This window comes from Ursus arctos, unplaced genomic scaffold, assembly GCF_023065955.2.
Source record: "Ursus arctos isolate Adak ecotype North America unplaced genomic scaffold, UrsArc2.0 scaffold_23, whole genome shotgun sequence".
NCBI lineage: Eukaryota > Metazoa > Chordata > Mammalia > Carnivora > Ursidae > Ursus > Ursus arctos.
Window position 1 is genome coordinate 18023271 of NW_026622908.1, and position 26999 is coordinate 18050269.

The window sequence follows — 26999 nt, forward strand, 5'->3', positions numbered from 1 at the left end:
AAAGCAGATGATTGAGTTTATTGTTGTCTTCCCAGAACCATGTTTTTTGGGATGGTAGAAAGCAGGGCTGAGAGCACAAGATCTTGGGACTACCTTCCCAAAAGCAATTTGTGAGATCTCTCTGGAGCAACTGTGTAAAGGTTTCAGAGAATGGAAAACTGAGATTGAATGAAGTACAAGTTACACTGAAGCTTGGACATTTGGTCATGTTAAGACGTGAATTATGCCTCCATGTGCCATTTATCGTTTGCTCCTTTCATGGCCCAGAGAATTCTGAAGTTTAAAAATGCCTGAGGACTTTATAAATACTTGTACTTCTTAGGTATCAGGAATCCGAATTACTGAAACACCACGGCGCAAATGCAGCTGAGGAAAAACCACTCTCACCGAGATAGTCCTTCAGGTCCCACAAGGAGGACTTATTGAGGACTTGATCAAGGCAAGTAACACTCACTGAGTACTCACCTAGCCCCTGGCTCTGTGCTAAACTCTGCGCATGCATATTGTCTAATTTTATCTGCATAAATGAACAATAATGTGGTAGGTACTATTATATTTACAATTTACAGAGGGACTTGAGGCTTACCATGGTTCACAAACGTGCCTAACAGTTAATATAGCTAACTTTGTAGCAGAAGTGGCCTGTAACGTCTGACTGCAAGGAGGATGGACCCCATGTGAGTGATGATGACGCCATGTGCTCTGTGCCCATTTGTCCTCACAAAGGAGTGGCTGTTATGGACACATAGATTATGAAACAAGGGGCGTATGTGCTATGATGAAGGTATGAGAGCAGTGTTCCAGGGATGCAAAGAATGGAGCAGCATCTAATTTGGGGGAAGTGAGCAAGGTTTGACAAGGAAAGGGGAGATGTGGCTGAATAATGGAGGGAATAAAGTTTATGCAGGCATGTGGCATCGGGGTGCACCAAGAGTAACTGGAACCTGGAAGAGAGGTGGGGTCCAACTGGGAAGAACAGTCTGCTCCTTCAGCCTTCTATGCATCCCCCCACATCACACACACACACACACACACACACACACACACACACACACCTCTTTGCCCTTTTAAATAATTTCTTTAGAAAGCAAACAAGAAACATTCAATTTCTCTCCCTGAAATTCTCTTAAATATTCCTAGAAATTCCCATAAACAGTTGCAGAGAGAGTCTTTGCTCGTGACCAACAAAAATCTACCTTGTTTCATTCCCCAAACTCTATTTTCCTTGGAGCAAAACAAATTATTTTCTTGCCTTTCTTAGTCATCAACTAGTCAACATTCCTTAAACTCCTCACCTCCAAATACATCTATTACCACAAATAATTTCTCCCTGGCTTTGAATTCTCCCAGTGGTGGTACAAATGTTCCAGACCACACTGTGAAGTCTTTGTTTATATAGAAAGGGTCAAAGGGCAGTAGATCCTCCTTTTACAAAGCCAGATAGGAGGCCCTGAGGGATACAAACTAAGTCCATTATAAATGTTTTTGTTCTCTTTGGGGACTATAGTCCCTGGTGAATTGCAGTGTTCTATTTACTTCTCCCTCTCCCTAAGAAGCCTGCCACCTCCCTGAAAATAGGCGCTGTATCCCAAGCAACCAGAGCAACACCTGACCCAGAGTAGGCACTGGGTAAGAATGTAATAAAATGAATGAATAATGGAAGAGGCTTGCTTCCATTTGCCAAGAAAGTTCAGTGCATGTGTTGGGAGAAAAAGAAAAAGAAGAAGATTGTTTTTTTGCCCACCTACTCCCAGCCTCTCAACTATCTGACTTTTAAAGTTCTGAAGGATGTGAAAATAAGAAAGTCCTGGGGAACTTCATACCATGCCTCCCATTCCCAGATTTTATGGATGCCAATGTTCTGAGCCACCCATAATTCCTTATAAAATGTGGAATGCTCAGCTAGTTTTTCCTTGTACGTGGATTTTTCAATGTACTGTCCAGTACTATTCCCTCTTCCATCTTATGTGTACCAATACTGGTCAGGTCTTAAGACATAAGAAAAACATATTTACTTTTATTTTATTTCATTTTATTTTATTTTTACAGTGAGGAAACATCACCCCTGCAGAGGAAGACTGACCACTTTCTTCCTGACTTTCTGATCACAACACTGTGCCTGGCACATTGGACAATAAGACAACACTGCCTGCCTGGGGTGGACAGCTGCGGTCTAGAGGGTATGAGATGAGGGAACTGGTAGAAGTCACACAACGGGCAGAGAGAAGCAGTACATAAGTGAGACTAGAAAGAGAAGTCCATGGGGCAGAAGGATTCCCCTGGCAAAGACTAACTGAACAAGAATGGCACCTGTGAGGCTAAGCAAAGGTAAGTAGCAGATCCAATACGGTTTAGGAAAGGGAAGTAGGGTGGGCATGGATGTGCCATGCTCAAGAATTTGAACTTGGGGCTGTGACAAAACACTGCATAAAAGCATTTACAACCGTTCTTCTATCTCTACACACAGGACAGATGTAGTTCTTGTGCACAACACACTCCCCTGGCTGTGGAGGCATCTCCTAGACTGAGTCACAGGCACTTCCGGGCTTCCTGGCTACAATGGCAGCCCTTTCTTTCCATCTGTGAATGCATCTCAGAGGCCAAGTGAGTGAAATTGAGTTGGCATAAACTTAAATCAGCTCTGATTTAGTTTTCTAAATGTAAATCAGTCAAAAATGTCCTTCTTTAAGTGAGGTGACTCAAAGTTTGTGGGGTGACACTGCTATTGAGATCCACTCTGTCAGATCTACTCCACCAAGGTAGAGACATCCTTTTAGCTCTTTGTTCTGCTTTCCTTTTATATACTTGGAAAATAGGGCAATTGTGGAGGCTCACTTAAAGTGAACCTAGGTGCAAATAAAAATCACCACAGCCGGGGCGCCTGGGTGGCACAGCGGTTAAGCGTCTGCCTTCGGCTCAGGGCGTGATCCCGGCGTTATAGGATCGAGCCCCACATCAGGCTCTTCCGCTATGAGCCTGCTTCTTCCTCTCCCACTCCCCCTGCTTGTGTTCCCTCTCTCGCTGGCTGTCTCTATCTCTGTCGAATAAATAAATAAAATCTTTTAAAAAAAAAAAAAAATCACCACAGCCATGTCTTAGCACAATCAATCAGGAGCAAACTTGGGGCAGAGGTGAATCAAGCAAGGTTTAGGTATAAAATGGTATTTCATTTCCCACAGACACTACCAGCACCATGCCTTCGGTAGTAACTCCTAATAGTTTATGTCAAGGAACTTTTCCATATACCTAAATACGAGCTTTTTCATAAAAATAAGAGGTCATGGCATACTTCCTGACAAAACTGTGTTACAAACTCTCTGAAAGCCCCTTTAAATTTAGTCAATAACCATAGGGCAGGCTAGATTCTATTATCATAAAGTTGACTCCTTCCCCCATTCCCCCATTTTGATTCTGATCTATACCATTCACTCCCTAGGACAGGCATCACCAAAGCCTATAATAAGCCTCTGATCTGTAGCACTTGAATGTTTACACACTTCCTCCAAGATCGCATCGCCCATTGGAGCCATGACTACTTCTTCTGATTTGGTTGACTGTTAGAAAACCCTTGTCTAGCACATGCTTCCCCAAACAAGTGCCATAGCTTTAGGAAGGATGTTCTCATGTAGAATAAGTTTCTATTGGGTACAGATCAGTTTACATATATACCTCAACTGATATATATTAGAATAAAAAGCCAAAATAAACAAGACTAAGAGTATGAGTGTCATAGGATACTAACTTATGGTTTCTCATCAGCAGCTGCTGAGAACAGGGCATCACATATCAGGTTTTATACACGCTTGAAGCACCTCTAATTTATTCCTCAGTGAACTTCACAAACCAGCTCTTATTCTGAATAAGCACAGAGATCATAGGTCACATGAGACTGCAAAAACTAACAGTTTCCTTTAGATGCTTTTTAGAAAGAGTCCTTTTCCAAATTCATATATAGGTTTGAACTTGAAGGTAAGTTTATAATAATATTTACAGTGAAATTCTAATGATTTACAGCAGCTCTTGGAGAAAAAAATAAACATTTGACTAAAGCAATTACTCTTAGATTGCTTAAGGGGCTGAAGCAGGGATCAGTCACTGGGCTATAGGATTGTTTCTCCAACTTCCTGGCTGCAAAACCTCCAGAAAGATATCTAACCTTCGTGAACATCCATTTCCTTATGTGTAAAAATGGGAACTATACCATCAGTCCTGGATCTCAAGGTCATGAGTATGGACCATATAGGAAATGTGTGCAGTAAAACTATGCATAAACAGAGGATAGTATTGCTTTAAAATAATAACAGTCTGTTATGAGCTGAATCCTTGTGTCCCCACAAAGTCGCATGTTGAAGCCCTAACCTCCAATGTAATAGTATTTGGAGATGGAGTCTTTGGGAAGTAATTAGTTAGACGAAGTCATGAGGGTGGGAGATGAGGATCATGAGGGTCATGAGGGGGTTGGTACCCTCATAAGAAAAGAGACACCAGAGAGATTTCTGTCCCACACACAAAATTAGATGGCAGTCACATACAACTGAAAAGAGGCCTCGGGATGAAACCACTTTGTCAGCACCTTGATCGTTGACTTTCCAGTGTCCAGAACTAGGAGAAAATAAATTCCTATTGTTTCAGCTACTCAATTTACGGTATTTTGTTATAGCAGCCTGAGCTGCCTAAGACACTTTCAAGACTAGATAACCAATATTTAAATTATCTTTATTAGCAAACTTGGTTGAGATACAGGAAACTCAGCAACATGTTGGATGGGAATGGTTCTTACAGATTCTCCTTCAAGAAATAGAAAAGTTTGCAGTCAACCTGCCAGTTGTTAACATGATAGTAAAATGCTGTTAGGCTTTCATAATCTAAAACTCATCCTAAACTAATGTGGAACTTTTGGCATTTTTTTCTTGTAAAATGGTTGTGGGTAATATTAGCTTTAATATTCAGAATATCGTTAACTGTATTTCTTGTTCATTCATGCAACAAAATTTTATTGAGCACCTCTTTTGCCTCAGGCATTAATGTGAGCACTAAGCAGCAGTGATAAACAATGAGACAAGAAAGCCTGCCATGTGGAGATCTGGGGCAGAGAAAAGGAAAACTATCAGCTAGGGTATGAGCAGATGTGGTGCGAAAGTTGAGAATTTGGGACAATGGTAGTTAGATAGCAAAGGCTTTCCCAGAAGGATCCTAGTGAACAGACAAGACCTTATGCCCAAGAGTCCTGTTATGATTTAATTCTACACACCACTATCTATTCATTCCAAATTGGGATCCCAGAAATGCCTCTCCCTCCTTCCTTCCCTCAGTCTCCAATCCTAGGTTCAGCCATTCCTCTAAGTGCCTGGAACGGGGTGGGGGTGGGGGGTATCCTAGGGCGTTAGGAAGATAGCCCTGGGCAGAGGCAAGTGTTCACAGATCTACAATCTGAATACCGCGCACATTTACATAAAAGGCAATGATGATTGCTATCCCCAGGTGTCCTGATTTGTAAGTGTAGTTCCCAGATTCCAATCCCCAGTCTGGCACTGCTGTTTATTCTCTAAGGCAGGATGTGATGTCCTCAGTTACAACTTCTGTTTCATTTCAGGTTCTTTGGTAGCAAGGAATAAAAAAAATAGCTCAAACTAGCTCATATACAACAGTGGGCTAGGTAAAGATATGTCTGTTGTTACAGGAGTGCAGGATAGAACTGGAGAACCAAGATTTTAAAAAAAGATTAGTCAGGTGTATTTACATATATATGTATGTATACACAATCTCTCACCTGCCCCTTTGTTCTCAGCAATGAGTCTCTGCTTTCCCACAGTGTCTCCATGCATGTGGCCACATTGATGAGGTCGTAGAATATACTTGAGGTTCAGTGGGGTGGAGTCCGGAGCAGACGACCAAGAAAATTCTTGAGACGTCTTTGGTGCAATATTGGTGGTTTACTAAAGCACGGGGACGGGACCCATGGGCAGAAAGAGCTGCTGCCCCGGGTTGTGAGGGGTGGCTAATTATATACTATGGGGTTGGGGGAGGTGAGGAAAAAGGGAGGCTGAGAAAGTACTCTCATATGTTAAAGAAGACTCGCAAGATACTGGAGGCCTTGCTATTGTCTGTTGACCCCTTTAGAAGGTGTTAATAGTAAGATGGTTGGGAGCTTCCCTGGAGAATGTTACTTTCCTCCTATCATGTGTCCTTATCAATGGGCTGCAGGTCCGGAAAGAAATTCCATTTTATTTACATTTCCTTCTGCCTTAGCTTCCCTCAATTTTATGGAGGGGATGGTAATGTTAGGGCTTCAGGAAACTGAATTATGGGATTCTGGAAGTTAGGCTATTGATAAGAAAGCTTCTTCCCTGTAAATCACTAGGACACGTGTAAACTGAGGGAGACTCAGGCCTCCCAGGGCTGTGATCTCTGTTAGTTAACCATTTGTTTTTCTTTTCCTTAGCTTTTGGGCAGCCAGGGGTGCCTGAGGAATGTCATGTACATTCACATCCCATGGGGGTGGGGAGGGGTTGCAGGGCATCAGTTTCTGCTTTGTCCTCAAGCTTGCCTTCTGTTCCCTCATCAACATTGTTATACAGTCTTTCAATTTAAAGGTAATTCACATGCTTACTTTTAACATTTCTAAAAGGAGGAATCTGATTGATTTAGCTCATCTCTTTGAACCAGGCTGCTCAAGTTACAAGTTACCAGCTTAACTGGTCAAGTCACCTATGTCCCAAAAACTCATTCATCTGAGTTTGTGGGTGGGATGAAATTTTCTGAGCAGGGGCCAACACAAGTCCAGCACACTCATTCTAACAGCAACATTCCAGATCGTTTTTAAAATCCTGAGAAATCTTTGGTACTCTTACTTTTAGAGGACCTTCCTGGCATCATATCTAGCATATTTAAAATGCTTACACATTCCACATTAAAGGTCATGTCAACTATTTTACAAATGAGTTGCAACTCTAGTAGACAGTATTATGCTGACATTTTGCAGTATTTTATGTTTTCCCCCCTGTATTTCAGAGCTAATAATTTCATTTTCAGAGAATAAACATTCCTCAACCTTGTGTAAAGCTTATAGGCACAAGACACAGCCCATAAACAAACCACAATCCCTGAGCAAAGAAGTAGCTCCTTGATTACTGTCAAGTATTTAAGATTCTTGGTTTTTAAGGAATTATTAAATAATCCCATTGGCTGATAAAGTCTGGATTAAAGGTATCCTCACTCACCTGTTTACTTGCGTAAGAATATGTGCTGACGTATGTGAATGCATCCTGTGTTTATGTTGTCTTGCATGTTGTGTGTAAGCTATAATGGGAAAGCTAATTATTAAACTCTGCAAACGCACCCAGAGGCTACTGTGAGCGATGCATCCAAAAAAAAAAAAAAAAATCTAAAAATAACTAAGTAATAAATAACCATTTGCAGATGGGACTTGTTCATGCAGTTTTCTAAACAACAGCAAATTTCTTCAAGATATTATGGTGTTTTTTAAATTTTACTGAGTGTATTAAATTTTCTGTATTTAAAGGCAGGTAATTTGAATAAGAGTGCCATAAAATTGACTGGATCCAAATTAAAGTTATTTTTAAGAAAATATCGATCCACTGCTTTCATCTTAGAATAGCTTTACACATGCATATTCTTCTATGTTAGTTGAAAGCACCAAGAGAGTCATTTCTGAGAGGCAGATCACTTTTTTTTTTTAGTATTATTTTATCAATCATTTTAGAATACTATATTGCTAAAAATGTAAGGGCCACTCTTCAAAATAATCAGGATTGCTTAGTGTTATATTTGTTCAGGTTCACACAGAAGAAAAAAATAAAATAAAAAAGGAGACTAAACTAGAGCTACAAAGTTCATTATGGTCTGGGAATATGTTGCAGAAATATTTAGGGAGGAAGCTATAGAGTTTGCAGCAAGAGACTTCCTAAAAAATGCAAGAGAGTTAGGGATTCTTAGGAGGGGCGACATTCCAAACTTTACAAACAATTAAAATAGTGTTAAATAATAACCAAAATTTAAAATCACCATACAGAGAAGTGGGCTTGATATATGATAATCTGAAATAGTTTCTTCCATCCAGGACCAGTTCAAAGTATGGGGCACAATCTTTCAAGAGAGCTCCAGTTCACATGGCTTTCTGCTACCACTAGTGTATATGTAGTCAGTGGTCTGGTCACTTGCTTCAAACTTAGTTTAGCAGAGTCTCTGCACTAATAGCATATTTAATAACATATTAATTTTCCTGTTATAAACAGGATGGCAGCGTATATCCATCAAGTGATGAACTTTGGCTCTGGTTTTAAAGAAAAATATAGTACACTCTCTTCCACTTGGGGAAATTATTGAATATTTCATTCCTAAATTGAATGTGATATATGCAAAGAATAATCTGACTTGTTTACAGTGATATATAGATTACAGATTAAAAGCCCAGCTTCTTCTAATTTAACAAAATAAAAATTATTTAAAAAATAAATTAATTAAATAAAAGCCCACCTTCTAAAATCAGTAAACATCCATCCATTACTAGATGTATAAACTTGATTAAGTTTAAGTTTTCTAAATGTAACGTTCTCATCTACAAAATGAGAATGGTACCTGCTGTTTATTATACTTAACACTGATAACTCAGAGAAAACATAGCTATTTTTATTAAACTAAAAATATTATGTAACTGTCATTTGTCAAAGATTTGCCTAAATTATGTGAACTTGAAATAATAAAATGTATTTGGTTTTATTTCTGTAAGGATATCTTTTAAATCCGGCACATTGAGAGTCTTAGTAATTCAATTTCCTTAATTTCTGGGAATTTTAGGAATATTCAATTTATATATGCAACAATTTACCTCTGAGCCCCTTAGAATAGAACTCCTTAAAGAGATCTTATAATCAAATTTGGTAATTCCATCTGAAAGAGGGAAATAATACATTATATAATAAGAGGTAGAAGTCTTTCTGAATGACGGACATAAATATCCAAAGAGAGAAAGAAAACAGTTTCAATTCTAAAATTTCAGTCATAGTTCAAACATAAACACAGAAATACAAAACTCATTGATCCACATTAAAGAGCTGTTCCTTTCCCGGTGGGCGTAAGTTCTTAATAGATTTGAACTCAAATAGACAAACAGAAAAGACTAACAAACCAGTCTCTGCTGTCTTTCACATGAAAGAGACAAGATCTCTATAAATAATCAATTCCTTTACAGAGACCAGCAAAAGAAGACCACAAAACCCAAAGAAGCTGCCCCCAGAAATCAAGCTGGCACCTTACCCTGCTACTCATGGACACAAGTCCATAGCACAGGACCAGGAGTCAGACCCCCCCATTGGGTCACCAATCACTCTTCAGGAGCAGAGCACAAAGGTTTCTTTACCGGGGTAAGTAAACAGGGACCTGAAGTGAGATCTGGCCCTATCTGAGTTACAGCACCAAACTGTGCAAGACAAATAAATGCACCAGCCAAGGAGATTATTTTTTCTAAACCGTTCCAATAGGGAGAGTGTTCATTAATAGGGACTGTCTCAAAGAACAGAAGGGGACCTGGGGCTTTTTAGCGGCAAGTAAGAAAGTCATCCAGAGGGGCGCCTGGGTAGCTCAGTCGTTAAGCGTCTGCCTTCGGCTCAGGGCGTGATCCCGGTGTTCCGGGACTGAGTCCCACACCGGGCTTCTCTGCTGGGAGCCTGCTTCTTCCTCTCCCACTCCCCCTGCTTGTGTTCCCTCTCTCGCTGGCTGTCTCTCTGTCACATAAATAAATAAAATCTTTAAAAAAAAAAAAAAGTCATCCAGAGTTCATGGGAGTCCTGAGAGAGGACAGAAATGGGTCTTCTCTCAAAACATACTGGTGCAGGGTGGTCCTTAAAGGGCGGGAGGATTTCCAAACCATTATTGTTTTCTGGGACCAAAGGGCTCAGATAAAGTTCAGCATTGTCAAATTGTCAGTTTTATAAAATATTTACTCATAAAGGAAAAAGTATTAGCAGCTATTATTGGAGAGGCAATATACTTGGCAGCACAATTTATCTATTCTTCATAGAGTCAAATACTGACTATCCTTTACTAACTGTATGATTCTGGGGAATTACATAATTTCTCTGATTTTTAATTTTCTTATCAGTCCATTGTGCATAAAAATAGTGGCCTCTTCATAAAGCTGTTGTGAAGATCAAATATGATAAAGATGAAAAATTCTAAGACTAGGTTTTCATCTCTTAACAGTCCCATAAACAATGGTTAACTATCATTCTCATCACCACATAGAACTGAGTGAATGCCATAAAAAAAGAGGTCACTGTTTTATTTCTAAAATCCACTTTATGAAGTAAACATTTCTAGAGCACAAGGATTCACTTTTTTATTTGCCCAATTGGTTTGGTAATTTTAGCAGGAACTTCCATACTTCTTAATGTAATATTTAAACATGATTATCATTTCATTGAGATAGAGGGAAATTTTGAATTTATTTCTTTAAAAAATTATGTCATTGTAGAGGAAAGAGGAGATCAGTTGTTCCCTAAATAATTAACTGAATGTTAACAAATTAAACCAAAATCAAAGTTGGAGAAAACTAAATGATGCTTTACTGTGTTGTGTTAAAATTCATAATTCTGCTGTTTTCCAGCTGAGCTGATGTAAACTAGCAAACTGAATGTGGTCTGAGGAAGAAAATGTTTAAAATCTTGTCATTTTCTCTTCCTTTTAATGAGTGAAGTTAATGGCAAGGAAATTTTACTAGATCACTGTCTATGGAAGAACAAAGATTTTGCTGTTGAAGAACAGCAAATAAAGCAGTCCTAGAAATTTCTGAATGACCATGCAATTCTTTTCCTCTACTTAGAGCTTGGAGAGCTTTGCCACAGGGTTCAGAATCTGTATCTCTTTCTGTTCTCAGCCTCCTACTGATGCTATTAATGCTACCTAATTTAATGACCTTTACAATATCAAGAAGGAAAATAATTTATGCTGATTTCCTTGACTCCCTACCTGTGATGAGGACAGACTTAGGGGGAGGAGATGGTGAGATGAGGGAGCATTTTTTCTCATTCTGAGCTGAGCCTCTCAACACTTTACATCCACATTACAAAGGAGTTTAGGGCTATTACCTGCTTGCACTGCAGACCAAACTTACAACCGTTGGCTAAAGGACTTTTCAAATAATCCCATACATTGAGTGCATTCAGAAACAAGACAAAACTTTCATTCCAAGAACTCAGCATCATAATAGATGATTATGGAAAGCAGAAGTATGGCCTTAAGAAGCTTCAAATCTACCTAAATGCTTTAGAAGACAAAGCCAACCCTTACATGACATTGCAGCAAATGTATAAGATAATATATGTTTTTGTGGTCTTTGAAGTTACATGGCTTTGACTCAAATTCTAATTCTATCGCTGTTAGACCATAGGTAATTAACAGTAAACTTCTTTTTCTTCATCGGAAAAGTAAGAATAAAGGAAGTACACACGTTGCAGAATTGCTTTGAGGATTAAAAGAGAAAAATTAGTTGCTTAGCTCAGTTCTTGGACCATAGTAAGTACTCTAATGAATGTTAGCCATAGTAGTAGTGGTAATAGTAAAATAGCACATAAGTAATATATTTTATAAAAAATGTATATACAGGCTACATGCATAGCCTACAATTATAGATGTGACAGTATGTAATTAAATAATATTTGTGGTGGCACAGATATAAATGTAATAGCAAGTCAAAGGAAGGAAGAACAGTGGAGATATCGATAGGGAAATTAATGTTCTTTGTACCAGGCCTGGCAAGTAGTAAGTTCTTGATAAATGTTAGGTACTTTTAGTATCAGTGTTATCAGATTGTAGCAGGCGTTGTAGAGGAGGTTAAACTTGAGTTGAACCTTAAAGAATGGGTAAGACAAGGGTAGCAAAAGGAACTCAAGCGAAGACAATTTCAGGACTGAAGTCTCTGACATGGGAATTAGCATGACATAGTCCACTAAGGTGAGACACTGGTCTGAAGAGAACCAGTGGGGATATGCTTCAATTTCTCTATCTGTAAGTTGTGTTCCTTATTATCCTCATTATTAATCCTTATAGTGTTTAGGTTCCAGTTACAAAGTGTCGTAGGCTGAACGATAGCCCCCAAAGAGGTATGTCTTCTGTGTCCTAATCCCCAGATCCGTAAATATTACCCTATTTGGAAACAAGGTCTTTGCAGATATAATTAAGTCCAGGATCTCAAGATGAGGAGATCATCCCAGATTACCCAGGTGGGCCCCAAATCCAGCAAGCATCCCAATAAGAGAAACACAGGAGAGGCCCCCAGAGAACAGGAGAAGGCAATATGGCCACGGAGGCAGAGACTGGAGCGATGCAGCCACAAGCTGAGGGCTGCTGACAGCCCCCAGAAGCTGGGAGAGACAAAGAACAGAAACTCCCCAGAGACACATTGGTTTTGAAATTCTGCCCTTTAGAACTGTGAAAGCATACCTTTCTGTTTATTGGTTTCACAAACAAAGCTGTGGTATTTAAAAACAAAACAGAAACAAAAACAAAACAGCCACAAAAAGTGAGTACACTATGTCAAACATTCTGTTTATTCAAGCGAAGCCTCCTAAGTAAGATCTTCTAAAATAAAATACACATGTTATCATCACCAGGTACAGGTGCTACAGAAATATTTAACAGGCACTATAGAGATATTTAACAGGCCCATCCAACCTAGTATAAAGAAAGGTCAGGAAAAACCTCTCAAGGGAAGAAATGTCTAAAGTACAATCAATTAGATGGGGAGGAGTGAGCTGACCCAAGAACAGAGAGGCACGACAAGCAAGTGGAGGGTCTAGATGAAAGGGTGAGGGACTGAACAAATTTTGGAAAGGCCGGGGAGCATGAGGAAGAGCATGTTGGATGCAGCACTAGGGTTTGACCAAACATGGAGGGTCTGCCTGGGCCTGGGTGGGGTTCCCAGAAACAGAAAGAGGCCGGCCATAGGAGAGGCAGCACCTAGGGTACTCTCATAACAAGGAGAGATCAGAGTCTCTCTGCTTTATCAGCCAATCCAGTAGCCTTTTGATAAATAATAGATAGGCCTGGATTATTTTAAAGCCATGCAGGTATGGAAGGGGTAAGGGGAAAGAGGGGTAAAATACACACGGAAATTGGCCTATGCTCTCCAGGGTTTTGCGGAAACCAGGTGGTAGCCCCAAAAGAAAATCAATAACCACTGCTTCTATTTGTGGTTCTGTTTCCACAGAAACGTGTTTGTGGGTGAATTTGGAAGGCAGATTTACAACGCCAAAACCACCAGTCCAAAAAAAAAAAAAAAAAGAAAGAAAAATTTCAGTTCAAATAAACTTTTCACTATAGTAACAAATGTTTGATTTTACTAACATTTTTCCATTTAATTAACTGAATTTGGAGAGGATTATCAAATAAACTCAGCCATGCTCCTGTAGGCACAAGAATAATGAAATCTGGGAGCAATATTAGCTTCAGTATAAGCAGAGCATGTGAAAGCTGGTAAGAAGATGTTTGGCTAGCCTTGTCAAGTTGAACATATTTGCAAAATTAATGAATATAGTCGAACATTAGGGCACGAGGCTAGTGAGGTTAATATTGATTAAAAGAAAAAGAACTCTCCCTTTTGCTTTCGTGCCTTTCTAAATCTTAAATGTTGTACCATGGATGTTGTAGGCACACAGTAAAAATGTTCTTGAAATTATCTGCCAGGACTAATTTATACATGACCTTTTACCTCAGACAAGATAAAATTCTTCCTATTTGTCCTTCAGCAGAATGAGGACACTTCAGTATTTTTATTTGTATCAAACCCAAGATACTAAAAGTGATCACAACTTTTATCATTTAAAAATATACTTATGAAATTCTAGAACCCAGCAGGTTCCCTCATACCATCTCCTGTTAATATAAATGGAACCATATGATTTTTTTGTGTGTGTTTCTGGCTGTTTTTGCTCACATTATATCCATGAGATTCATTCATATTGCTGTATATGCAGTAGGGTTTTTTTTCCATTGCTGTGTGTTATTCCACTGTATAGTATTATCATCATTTATTCATTTTACTTTGATGCATATTTGGGTTATTTTAAGTTTTGGGCTATTATGGACAAAGCATCTATGAATATTCTTGTAAATATGTTTTATAAGTGCTCAGTTTTGGGGGGTGTGAACCATAAATGGAACTGCTGTGTCATAGTGTATACAATTTCCCAAAGTAATTCAACCAATTTACATTCCCACTATTGTATGAGAGTATATACAGTTGCCCCACATCCTCCCTTCATGATATTTTGGAATTTTCAGTCCTTTTAGTTTTAGTAATTATGGTGGAGTAATGGTGTCTCATTGTGACTTTAATCTACATTTCCCTAATTATTAAGGATGGTTAATAAAGTTGAACTACTCTAACATGGTCAAAAATACATATTTATGATAGGTCATTTTTTTTTTTTAAAGATTTTATTTATTTGACAGAGATAGAGACAGCCAGCGAGAGAGGGAACACAAGCAGGGGGAGTGGGAGAGGAAGAAGCAGGCTCATAGCAGAAGAGCCTGATGTGGGGCTCGATCCCAGATCACCGGGATCACGCCCTGAGCCGAAGGCAGACGCTTAACCGCTGTGCCACCCAGGCGCCCCAATGATAGGTCATTTTTTAATACTTCATTTTTTTAGAGTAGTTTTATGTTTACAACAAAATTGAGAGAGGGGTAGGGAGATTTCCCATATACCCCCTGCCCCACACATGCACAGCCTCCCTCATCGACATCACTCACTAGAATGGTACATTTTTTTTTACCAAGAATAAACCTACATTGACACGTCATAATCACCCAAAGTCCATAGTTCACCTTAGTATTCATTCTTGGTGTTGTACATTCTATGAGTCTGGGCAAATGTATAATGACGTACATACAGCCATTGTTATAATATCATACAGAGGACTGATGCTACTGTAAAATCTTCTGTGCTTTGCCTATTTATCTCTCTCTCTCCTTCCACCCCTGGCAACCATTGATCTGTTTATTTATCTGTTTATCTGCATAGTTTTGCCTTTTCTGGAATGTCATATAGTTGGAATTGTACAGTAGGTAGCCTTTTCAGACTGGCTTCTTCCATTTAGAAATATGCACTTAAGCTTCCTCCATGTCTTTTCATGGCTTGAGAGCTTATTTCTTGTTAGCACTGAAGAATATTCCATTGCCTGGGTGAATTTTTTTTTTTTTTTTTTTTGGTCAACTTTGAGAATCTTTTATTTGGAGAATTAGCAAAAATAATAAAGGTACTGAGAAGTCAGAGACGATTAAAAGGAAACTTCTGGAGCAAATTTTGTTACATGATTCCCACAAGACACCCCTCAGAAACCAAGATGCAGTTTCTTTTTAACAGTTAATCTTTCCTTTTAGAGATATTTGTAGACTTATGGAAGAGTTTCAAAGATAGTATGGAAAGTTCCCATATAGGCTTCACCCAGCTTTCCCTATCCTTAACATCTTATGTAAGCAACAGAGATTTTTATCAACACTAAGAAATTAACATTAGCGTAATACTGTTAGCAAAAGCACAGATCTTATTCAGATTTCAGCAGTTTTCTCACTAATATCCTTTTGTTGTTGTTGTTATTCCACGATCCCATCCAGGATTCCACATTGCATTAAACCATCACGTCTCCTTAGTCTCTTCTGATTTGGAAGAGTTCCTCTTTTTTGCAGACCTTGACACTTTTGAAGAGTACTGGTTGCTTGTTTTGTAGAATGCCCATCAATTTGGGTTTGTCTGGTGTTTTCTCATGATTAGACTGAGGTTATGTGTTTGGGGCAAGAATAAAAGACTGCAGAAATGATGAGCCCTTCTTAGTGTAACATATCTGGGGGTGTATGGTGTCCATAGGTATTCCTGGTGATGTTAACTTTGATCAACTGGCTAAGGTGGAGTCTACCAGGATGATTATTTTAAAACATGGAACTTTCCCAGCCTCTAAAGGAAATATGAACCTCATTTATTAAAAGTATGCTTTAGCATTGAGTCTCAGATCTAGACCTCACTAAGTCCTCCTAACTCCCAAGTTGCCTAGAAAAGAGGTAAGAGAGAGGGCAGGAGGAGGAAGATAATGCTACTGGGGATTATCTGTGGGGGACTTGAAGGAAAATGAAATAATGTTCTAAGTAGATTAGGATATCCACAAGGAAATTTCCTTCTTGTCATAATAAACAGTAATCTCCATAATGATATGGAATGAGCCAGGTTATTTTCTTTCTCATTTCTTAAATCTGATTCTTTCCTTTATCTCACCATCTCTTATCTTATCTAAAGTGGACATTGTTACTTACCTACCATCCTTTAGTCCTTTTTCCCTCTTAGAAATGGCATCACAAATTGAGTGGCCTTATACCTGTCCACCACCATCCTTATTCTAAAGGTCTCCTAATGTGTCCCCTCTGCTTCTACTCTTATCCACCTAAGTTCTTTCTTCTCACAGCAGTTATCCTTTTAAACTTAAATCAGATCATGTCACCACCCTATTTAACTGAATTTACCAGGTATTGAGAACAATCTCCAAACTCCTTACAAGGACCCACAAGGTTCCAAGGACCAGACAATGCCTCCATCTGACCTGAGTACCTACTGCTCTTTTTCACTCTTATCATGGACCAATCATATTGGTCTTTAGATTCTTTGAATACATCAAGCTCATTTCATTCCCCAGGGCCTCTGTCTTTTCAGTTCCTTCTGCCTGGGAGACCTGACCTCAGTTCTTTGGGTTATTGACTCCTCTTTATCATTTAGGTCATCAGCCAAATGTCATGGGCCCTTCCTGCCCACCCAATCTAAAGGAAGCCCACCACATAGTCACCATCACAGTGTACTATTTTATGATCTCCATGCCATTGATCATTATCTGAAAGACTTGTATTTATTTATTGTTTAATTTTTTTGGAATGAAAGCTTTTTAAATGCAGGAAGATTTTCATTGTCCTACCTCCAAAGCTTAGTAAGTGTGCAATAAGTGTTTGTCAAATTAAAAAAGGAAGGAAGGAAGGAAGGAAGGAAGGAAGGAAGGAAGGAAGGAAGGAAGGAAAGGAGGGAAGAAGGAGGCAAGGAAGGGAGGGAAGAAAAGGATCAAATATAATTCTGATTGTGCTCAATCTATAAGTAATCAAAATACATTTTTAGGCTTATAAGGCCTACTAGATGAGGAACATGAAACTAGATTAGTACCTTAAAATATGATAAATACCTGAAATAAATTTTTTAAAACACATGCTTTAATAAACTTACAGATGACATAACCTGTTTCTAATGGTTGCACTGGCTTCCTACAACATTGTACCCTAGTTGGATAGAATTGTCCATAAGTAATTGGAAATTTAAAAAGTAGCGTGGACTTTTTAGCAGAATGATTGGGCATAGTCTTTGGTGCCAATGGGCCTAGGTTTAAAGAGTGGCTCTGGTATTTACCAAATACAAACTGTGGGCAGTTTACCTAACTTTTCTGGGCTGTTTTCTCACCTATAAGATGGGACTCAGGCTAGCCTCTCCCTCACAGAGCTATTGCTAGGACTAGACAAGTGAATGTTAACAAAGTAAGGATCTTTCGAATCTCAACAGTTACTAAAGTGTTTTACATTATACCTTGTTATCAACAGATTTTCTAAATGGGCCCTTGGCTTTCCCATGTACAGAAAGACCAAACGAATGAGTCACTCAGCATTGGGTCCACAGGCAACACTTGATACTATGTTCTCAGATCTTTGGCAGTATATTCATTTCCCTTTAATAATGACAGTAATACTTTCTTCAGCTGCCAGGTAGGCATGCCTGCTAGGTCTTTCTTCTCTTTCTATCAAGCTCTATTTTATCACAGCTTCGCGTATGCATCTCATTTGCTCTCTGCTCCATGTTGCCGCTGCTATGCAAAATCTGTTTGATCTTGATAAAACTATAGGGGAAGGGATGGAAATTTAACAGGAACCCACAGACATTCTTTTTCTCCCCTTCCAGCTGGGTTGGGTATCTTGAAGATAAAAATAAAGAAGCATTACTTTTCAGGCTGGTTCCCAGAGAAGGTTTCAAGTGAATTCAACAGCCAAAAAAAGGTATACAAGGGGCCACGTAACTTCTCAATTATAAATAGGTGTTTAAGAAAAGCTTATGAATAAAATGGAACAAAAAACAGATGCTGAGATAGGCAGAGAATAAATTATCTAATCTCTCCTAAACTCTTAGAGCAAGCCACCTTTATGCACCCTGCAATTTGGAATTTCCAAGGAGAAAAGATATAAAGGCTTCCCTTAAACCAAAGTTCTGAATTTGATTGAACTCTAGTTCTTTAATTCCACATTTTCCAGATATTCTTGTGGTTTGTGTTTATATGCTCATGAGAACCTATCATGAAATGAGGCATAAGCAAGGGAAAAAGTGTTTCCCATGATACACTAAGGCCAAGACAAGGGGGGAAAAAGAATAGGAAATGAAATCTAGAGGGAAGTTAATTCTCTTGGAATATAAAAAGCATAATTTTTCATTGTGATAAGTAGCTCTTCCCCAATAAATGTGGTATAATTGTAAATCTTTCAGCTGTAGACAAAAGTTAAGATGAATCATGCCACCATAGGGTAGCTCATTTGGCAATTCAGGCTTAGATTCAAAGAACATTTACTATATGCCAAGTGCTGTGCTAGACACTGCCTCATGTTATCTCATTTATTTCTCACAATTACCATACAGAGAAAACATAATTCTCAGCGTTTGTCATCTGAGAAGACTGGTGCTCAGAGAAGTGCATTCACATGTGCTTAGCTGCACAGCTTAATATGGCAGCTCTGAGACTTAACCTTGGATTCCAAGTGATTTGACAAACATACTCAGATCTATGATGGGGACAATAATGAAAACTGGAGAGCTAGTGGCCAGGATGTTTGTTTGAAGAAAAGAGGTTATAGATAGAAGTAAGCCTGTGAGGTTTGAAACAAAATTCTCAGAGAAACAGAAGAGGGATTAAAAGGGTTCTTACTCCTGAGAAAACTAGTAAACATTTCACCCTTTGTCTTGTTCTGCTGCTTCCACATATCAATCACCCTGTCCCTAAAGCTGGGTGATCCTCATGCCTCCATCCTCAGCTCCTCTCTTTACTTCCTTTTTCAGGGATATCGTCCACTTCGCACCTCCATTCAGACAATTCTTAGCCCAATACCTCTAGCTCTGACCTCTTTTGAGAGCTCCAGTCACATCTCTGTTATCATTTCTTACATTTATAGCTTTGCCTCTTACTCTGTTTTGCTAATTCAGACTCTTCCCTGTTGCCTAGAATAGATTCTTATTGTCTCCTGCTCTTCTGTCTATTCCTAATACACGGTATCTCTTGTTTTCCTACCTTTATCTTCAGCCATTAAATCCTACTTGAGACTCAGGATCCAGCTCACATGCTGCCTCCTTCAGGAAGTCTTCCCTAAGTGGAGTCCCAGTTAAATCTACATTTTTATTCAGTGATACTTACTGTCTGTCCAACTTCCAGCAGCATGTACTCAAGAGAAGGACCATTCTTATTTATCTGTACACCTGCCCTGTCTTTCACACACGCAGCTTCCTAAAGCACAGTGGTTGAATGTGATTGGATTGAACTGTGTCTGTTCTCCCCAACAAAATTGTTAGAGCCAAGGGTTAAGGTCAGACCTTAAATTTTCTCTTAATCTCTGTACTCCCTGGTCCAAGTTCTTCTATGTAATGCACAATTGATAAATGAAAAAAAATTAAGCTACTTATAAAATCTTAGCTAAGAAAGGATCAGAGATTTGTTGAAGTGATTTTAGGCTCAGAATTCACAGAAGCAAGGAACTAATTGGTGTTTTCATGTAGTTACAGATGAATAACTTTACCCTGTACTGAATTTCTTCTTTGTATATAAATTGTATAATAGTAATTTTTCCTATTTCAAAAGTAAAAAGGTGCATATGAATATAGAAAGAAAAAACAGGGCCAGACCACAGTCTCAAACCTGAAATCTAAAGAGGAAAATGCCCTTTAAACCCTTAATTGTAAAGTAAAATTCGAAATAAAAATAGATCACTAATGGTGGCATCCTTCTACAGGGGAACATCTTAAGTATTTTTTTAGCAACTTAAGACAACACAGGTGTATTATCTCACAGTTTCTTTGGGCCTAGAATTCAGTGAGCTTAAATGAGTGTTTTGGTTCTGGGTCTCCCTCAAGGCTGCAGTCAACTTAAGGCTTAACTAGGAGACTATTTCCAAGCTGACTCCAGTAGTTATTGGCAGGATTCATTTTCTCACACTGGTTTTGAACCGAGGGCCTCAGTTCCTCAAAACCTATTCTCTGCGGGCTTCCCTGGGATACTTGCCACATGGACCTGTCCACATGACAGCTGGCTTCATCAGAGCAAGCAAGAGAGCGGACAAGATGGAAGTCATAGGGAATGACATCCCATTTTTCTCATATTCAATTCCTTAGAATCAAGTCATTAGTTGCTGTCCACACACAAAAGACTGAGATTACACAAGTGCGTGAATACCACACTTCTTCTCCACCTGTCTCTTGGCCTCCCTAGGACATCTGAGACCGTGATTCTCCCACTTGGGCTCCTGCAAGGTGCTCCAATAGGAAGGCAGTGTTGAAACAGGAATGGTATCTTGGAGGAATGAGAGATAGGTTAGCCAAAGCAAACCCTTCTGGGGGTAAGTACATGGGAGAGTGATGAGAAGGGAAATTGACATCAAACATAGCCCCAGTATCATCGGTTGATTCATTTAAGTATTTGTATCACCCATATATGACACAGGGATTTATTATTATTATTTTATAATTATAGGTAGTTATTATTATATAATAATTTTATTATATTGTTATTATATAAAAATATTATATTATTATAGTTATTAGTATTATTACCAAGATAACATTCTAACCATATCTAAGGAAATATGTTAAACCTTTCTACATTTCATGCTTTAATGTGGCCACTTAAATTTTCCATATCCTTATCCATGTTTTGCCCCTATGTATACATTTTCGTATGTATCATAGTGAGCATGTAATTTTATGTTCTCCTTTCTTTCATTTAAAATTATATCATACTATAGGAACTTCTGTGAAAGACGGCTGATCAGTTTAAATCTAAGAGAAACTGCCTTACCAAACTAAACAAAACAAGCAAAAAAAAAAAGTAGGGGCGCCTGGGTAGCACAGCGGTTAAGCATCTGCCTTCGGCTCAGGGCGTGATCCCGGCGTTCTGGGATCGAGCCCCACATCAGGCTCCTCTGATATGAGCCTGCTTCTTCCTCTCCCACTCCCCCTGCTTGTGTTCCCTCTCTCGCTGGCTGTCTCTATCTCTGTCAAATAAATAAATAAAATCTTTATTAAAATAAAGTAAAAATAGCAAAGATACTATAACACTGAAATATTGAATAGAAAAAAGCTCATGCCACAAACTGAATAGTATCATCTGTAACAGAAAAGTTTGGACCAAACTGAAATAAGACACATAGAATTTATAATGATGAAGGATCCAATCCATGAGATATAGTTGCCATCTACCTATAGGCACTATTTATATGGTAGAGAGCTAGCAAATTAAAACACTTCTAAATTTAACAAAATATAGTGTATTTTATTTTTATCACATTCTCTCAATCTAGAAGACAGATAAAAATAAGCAACTAAATAAAGGAATAAATAATATAGTCAGGATGATCAGTAGGTCTTAAAATGAAAAAAAAAAATCTACCCTCTTCTCAAGTGCCATAAGGAAAACAATATATTTCCCCAAAGCAGCAATAGTACAAATTAGATTTTCTGACCACAAACATTAAGACTTTTTTTAAAGATTTTATTTATTCATTTGAGAGAGAGAGAGAGAGCGAGGGAGAGACAGCATGAGCAGGAGAGGGATAAGCAGACTCCCCACTGAGCAGGGAGCTCAATGCAGGGCTCTATCCCAGGACCCCGGGATCATGACCCAAGTCAAAGGCAGACACTTAACTGACTGAGCCACCCAGGCACCCCAGGACATTTGAAAGAAAGTGGAAAATGCTAATTGTCTACTAACTAAATTCTGTCAAAAGTAGATCAAAAGTATAAGCAGAATAACTAGAAAATAAAACAGTAATTGTACATTTCAGAATTATGAACTGTAGTCCAAGATGTACTCAGAGGACACTTCATAGCAAAAAAGGAAGGGAGGACAGGTGAAAGGAAGAAAGGAAGGAAGGAAGGAAGGGAGGGAAGGAGGGAGGATATATATTTTTCCTTTAAACTGATTTTAAAACTAAACTTGAGAATTTAGAAAAAGAAAAATAAATTAATTCAAATAAAATCAAAAGGAGTGAATGAAGATAAAAGCAGAAATAATTTAGAATGAATTAGAGAAAAGAAAATTTATAAGTAACTCTAAGAATAGCTTCTTTGGCAGAAATGGGCATATGGGGATGGGGCTGGGGAGGTGAGAGGAGTAGGGGAACAATGAAATAGGTAAATTCTCAGTCTAATTTTTTAAATGTAGACATAACTAATCCACAAAATTCGGAATGATTAAAGGAAAAAGAACACAGTACCAAAAAGTTAAAATAATTATAGTATAAGAGAATATTTTGCACAATTCTATGAATGACATAAGTACTTTTTAAACAAAATTTTTAAAAAACTGACTCAAATAGATATACATGTCCTAAATGGGACAAAAACAGAGAAGAAATTAAGAACTTTGTTTTTAAAAAATTACTTTGTTGAGAAAACTGAACAGCCACATGCAAAAGAATGAAACTTGATCCCTAGCTTATGCCATACAGAAAAATCAACTTAAAATGGATTGAAAATTTGAATGTAAGACCTGAAACCATTAAAACTCCTTGAAGAAAACATAAGGGATAAGCTACTTGACATCAGTTTTGCAATGATTTTTTAAATTTGACACCAAAAGCAAAGACTATAAAAACAAAAACAAGTGGGACTGCATCAAACTAAAATGCTTCTGCACAGCAAAGGAAGCTATACACAAAATGAAAAGGCAATCTATGGAGTGGGAGAAAATATTTGCAAATCATATATCCAATAAGGGGCTAATGTCCAAAACATATTTTAAAAAAACTCATACCACTCAATAACAAAAAACAAATAATATTATTAAAAAATGGGCAGAGAATTTGAATAGTCATTTCTCAAAGAAGACATACAAAGGGTCAAGGGGTACATGAAAGGTGTTCAACATCACTAATCAAAGCCACAATGAGATATTACCTCATACCTGTTAGAATGGCTATTATCAGAAAGACAAGAAATAACAAGTGCTGGGGAGGATGCGGAGAAAAGGGAACCTTTTTGCCCTGTTGGTGGGAATGTAAATTCATGCAGCTACTATGGAAAACAGTATGGAATTTCCTCAAAAAATTAAAAATAGAACTACTATATGATTTGGCAAGACCACTTCTGGTATCTGTCCAAAGAAAATGAAATCACTATCTCAAAGACATACCTGCTCCCCACCATGTTCATTGAAACATTATTTATAGTAGTTAAGATATGGAAACAAACTAAGTGTCCACTGATGGATGAATGGATAAAGAAAGTATATATATATATATATGTACATATATATATATATATATGTACATCACACTTATTGAGATATATATATATCACATCTCAATAAAATATACGATACATGTCTCAATAAAACTCGGCAAAATGCTTTTAAGAAATGCACCTAGGCAAGAAGATATTTCATGGATGAATTTTTATAAACTGAAATAATGTTTAGACTTTTCCAGTGTCCCAAAATCTTGTATACGAAACCAAAGCATACTGATAACAAAAATAAAATATTCAGCATAGAAAAATAAAACTATAATTTCACTCATTTATGAATAGAAATGCTAATTTTCATATCCTTAAAAGGATAATAGATTATTACCAAGTGTGGTTCATTCCATAAAATCACAGATGACCCTATATTAGAATGTTATGATAGAGATGAACAACTGTCTATTAAAAATTCTTGATCTCCTATCCATGTTGTATATTTGTTCCTGGAAATTAGCTGTCTAAACTGGAACTATATTTCCCAGCTACCCTTGTAATTAGGTGTGGCTACGTGATCAGGTTTTAGGCAATGAAATGTGAATGAAAGTGTCACGTGCCACGTATCTTTTATAAGGTATTGCTCCATGCTCTTATTCCCAGTCAGATAGTTGGAACAGAAATGATTCTGGGACCCCAGAAGCTAAATTTAGAGATGGCAAAGCATCTGTCAATCTGGATAGCTGAACAATTATGTGGAAGAAGATTGCCTTAACTTAATTTCTCCAGTTTGGCCTCATAAAAATAAACTTTCATTTGAATTATTATACTCCTTGGCCGTATGTTGCAGATGGTAGTCTACTCTAACTAATAATATATCTACTAATGTAAATTAGATAGATGACAAAACAGATACAATTATTAATAAATTCTTATAAAAACATTTGATAAAATTCTAATTTTCATCATTGGTGTCAGCTATTTCTGAAGTCCAACAGATTTCCCTGACGTTGTTGCAGTTTGATTGTCCATTCTGATATTCCTAAATCTTCTGATGAATTTCCACACTTTTGCTAGCTTTCCACCCATGACCTAACTTCCATAACTTGATACCATGGCCCAACTAATACAAAAGCTAAAAGAACTAAATGCACTATGTTTTAAGGAATAATTTGATTTTTCTCCTAGGCAAGCAGAATACTTTCCTCCTTTAATCCAAAGAGTGCACAGTAAATTTATTAGTTTCTTAGCACTTGCAAAAATAAGACCCTGTCAAGATTCTCCCTTCAAATACAAAATAATGTCACCTATTCTTATCAAGTAGCAAGAAATGGTTTTTGGTGATCAATTAGCATATGTTGTTTTGATACAATCACTCATAGAACAAAGCCAGTAAATGAACCAAATGCCATCTCTCTCAGGTGAAAGAACCCAGAGCATTGGCAACACTTCTTGGCAGATAATACCCTCCATTATCTAGGTTTGTGTACTGTTACATAATGTTCTGTGACTTAACAACACATCCCATTTTTAACAACCATAAACTTCTCCTGGTTACAACTAAAAAATTGATACAAAGCTATTATCTTCTATGAAAACCACTGTGGGTTCACAGCAGTCTTCTTCATGGAAATAATTCCTGCTTCAAAAATTACAAAACTTGCAGAAGAGCAGAGAAAATTCCATTGTGTTCTACAGAATTATCCCTACTGGAAGCCTCTACAAGCAAACAAGGTTAGACATGCTACTGAGAGACAGAGTTAATGTTTATATTATTTAAAATATGCTATTGCCATGACCAGCCCTTTTGCTACAAATGTTTTGAATTGCTTTCAATGAATCTTGTTTTCCCTTATAGAGTATAGCTATTTCCTGACTTGATGTGATTTCTGTATTAATCAGGCAGTTTTGAAAACAAGTGACAGAAGCCCATCTCAAAAAAGTTTAGGGAAAAAAATGTACGGTGTAATTTATATTGACTAATGGACCTAAGAAGTCCAGGAGATTATAAAGGCTAATCTAGGCTGGATAAGAGACTCAAATGTTGTCTTTTTTCAGATAAATTCTCCTCATGTGGTAGCAAGAATGACATCATCCTTAGAGTTAGAGATGCAACTGTAAAATTCTTTCTTGAACTTTCCAGTTGATGTTATCAATCTTGCAGCCATCCATGAACCAATCGCTATGGTGAGTGGATGCGATGTATTGATTGGTCAGGTCTTATGATTAGCTCTGTGGCCAACCTTCTGCACCAAAATATGTGGAAAAGATTCCCCATGAGAAAGAGGACTCTGTTGGCAGAAAGTGGGAGTGGTGATAAAACACAAGACTTCTGAGCTGACAAAAACTTTAGCTACCAAGATCCACAACAGTTCATTTCATTTTAATTGATATCAAGACTACTAAGGGAAAAGACACTATTATTTCTACTTACATTAAGAAGTTGTCATTTCTGAAACTTATGACTCGTTCTACCTTGAACAAAGTTGAGTGCTGCTATCTCTATAGGGACATTTGTTGCTGGCAGGATAACTCATTCTCATGAGTACATACCTTTTTTAGTTATGATTATGCAATCAAATTGTCTTCTATAATTCCCTTTGGCCAATCAATTCCTATTTGGGGAGTTTGTGACTGATGAAATCCAATAAAAAGGTTGTTTGTGGTGATTGGGTGGGGCTTTTTTCTATTTAAAACTTTCCGGACAGTGAGTGAATAAATCGGGACCGCTGCTCCATTAACACCATGCTCTAATCCATTGAGCTAGTCAGTCCAGAAAGTCAGCAATAATTATGATTTATATTGGCTACAGGAAGATTCCAAGAAAAGAAGGGAAGAAGGAAAAAGGAAGAAAGGGAGGGAAGGAAGGAGTGCAGAAATCAATGTACAGTTGACCCTTGAACAACACAAGTTTGAACTGTGCAGGTCCACTTAGATGTGGATTTTTCTTATAAACACAGTACAGAACTATAAATGTATTTTCTCTTCCATTTTCTTTTTTTAAAGATTTTATTTATTCATTTGACAGAGATAGAGACAGCCAGCGAGAGTGGGAACACAAGCAGGGGGAGTGGGAGAGGAAGAAGCAGGCTTCCAGCAGAGGAGCCTGATGTGGGACTCGATCCCAGAACACCGGGATCACGCCCTGAGCCGAAGGCAGATGCTTAATGACTGAGCCACCCAGGCACCCCTTCCTTATAATTTTCTTAACAACATTTTCTTTTCTCTACCTTACTTTATTGCAAGAATACATTACATCATACATATAATATACAAAATATGTGTTATCCAACTGTGTATGTTACCGGTAAGGCTTCCAGTCAACATTAGGCTATTAGTTAAGTTTTGGGGGGAGTCAAAAGTTATAAGTGAATTTTTGACCCTGTGGGGGGTTAGTACCCCTAACTCCCATGTTGTTCAAAGGTCAATTATATATCAAGTTATTTGTCAGATTCTCAGCCCATATTGGGATGAGAGA

At 37.9% G+C, this 26999-nt stretch overlaps 1 long non-coding RNA gene across 1 annotated transcript in view; it reads right to left on the reverse strand.

The window, feature by feature from the left end:
- Positions 1–26999, reverse strand: part of LOC130544666 (uncharacterized) — an 805127-nt gene that overhangs the window by 569778 nt on the left and 208350 nt on the right. The gene's annotated exons all lie outside the window — the stretch shown is intronic.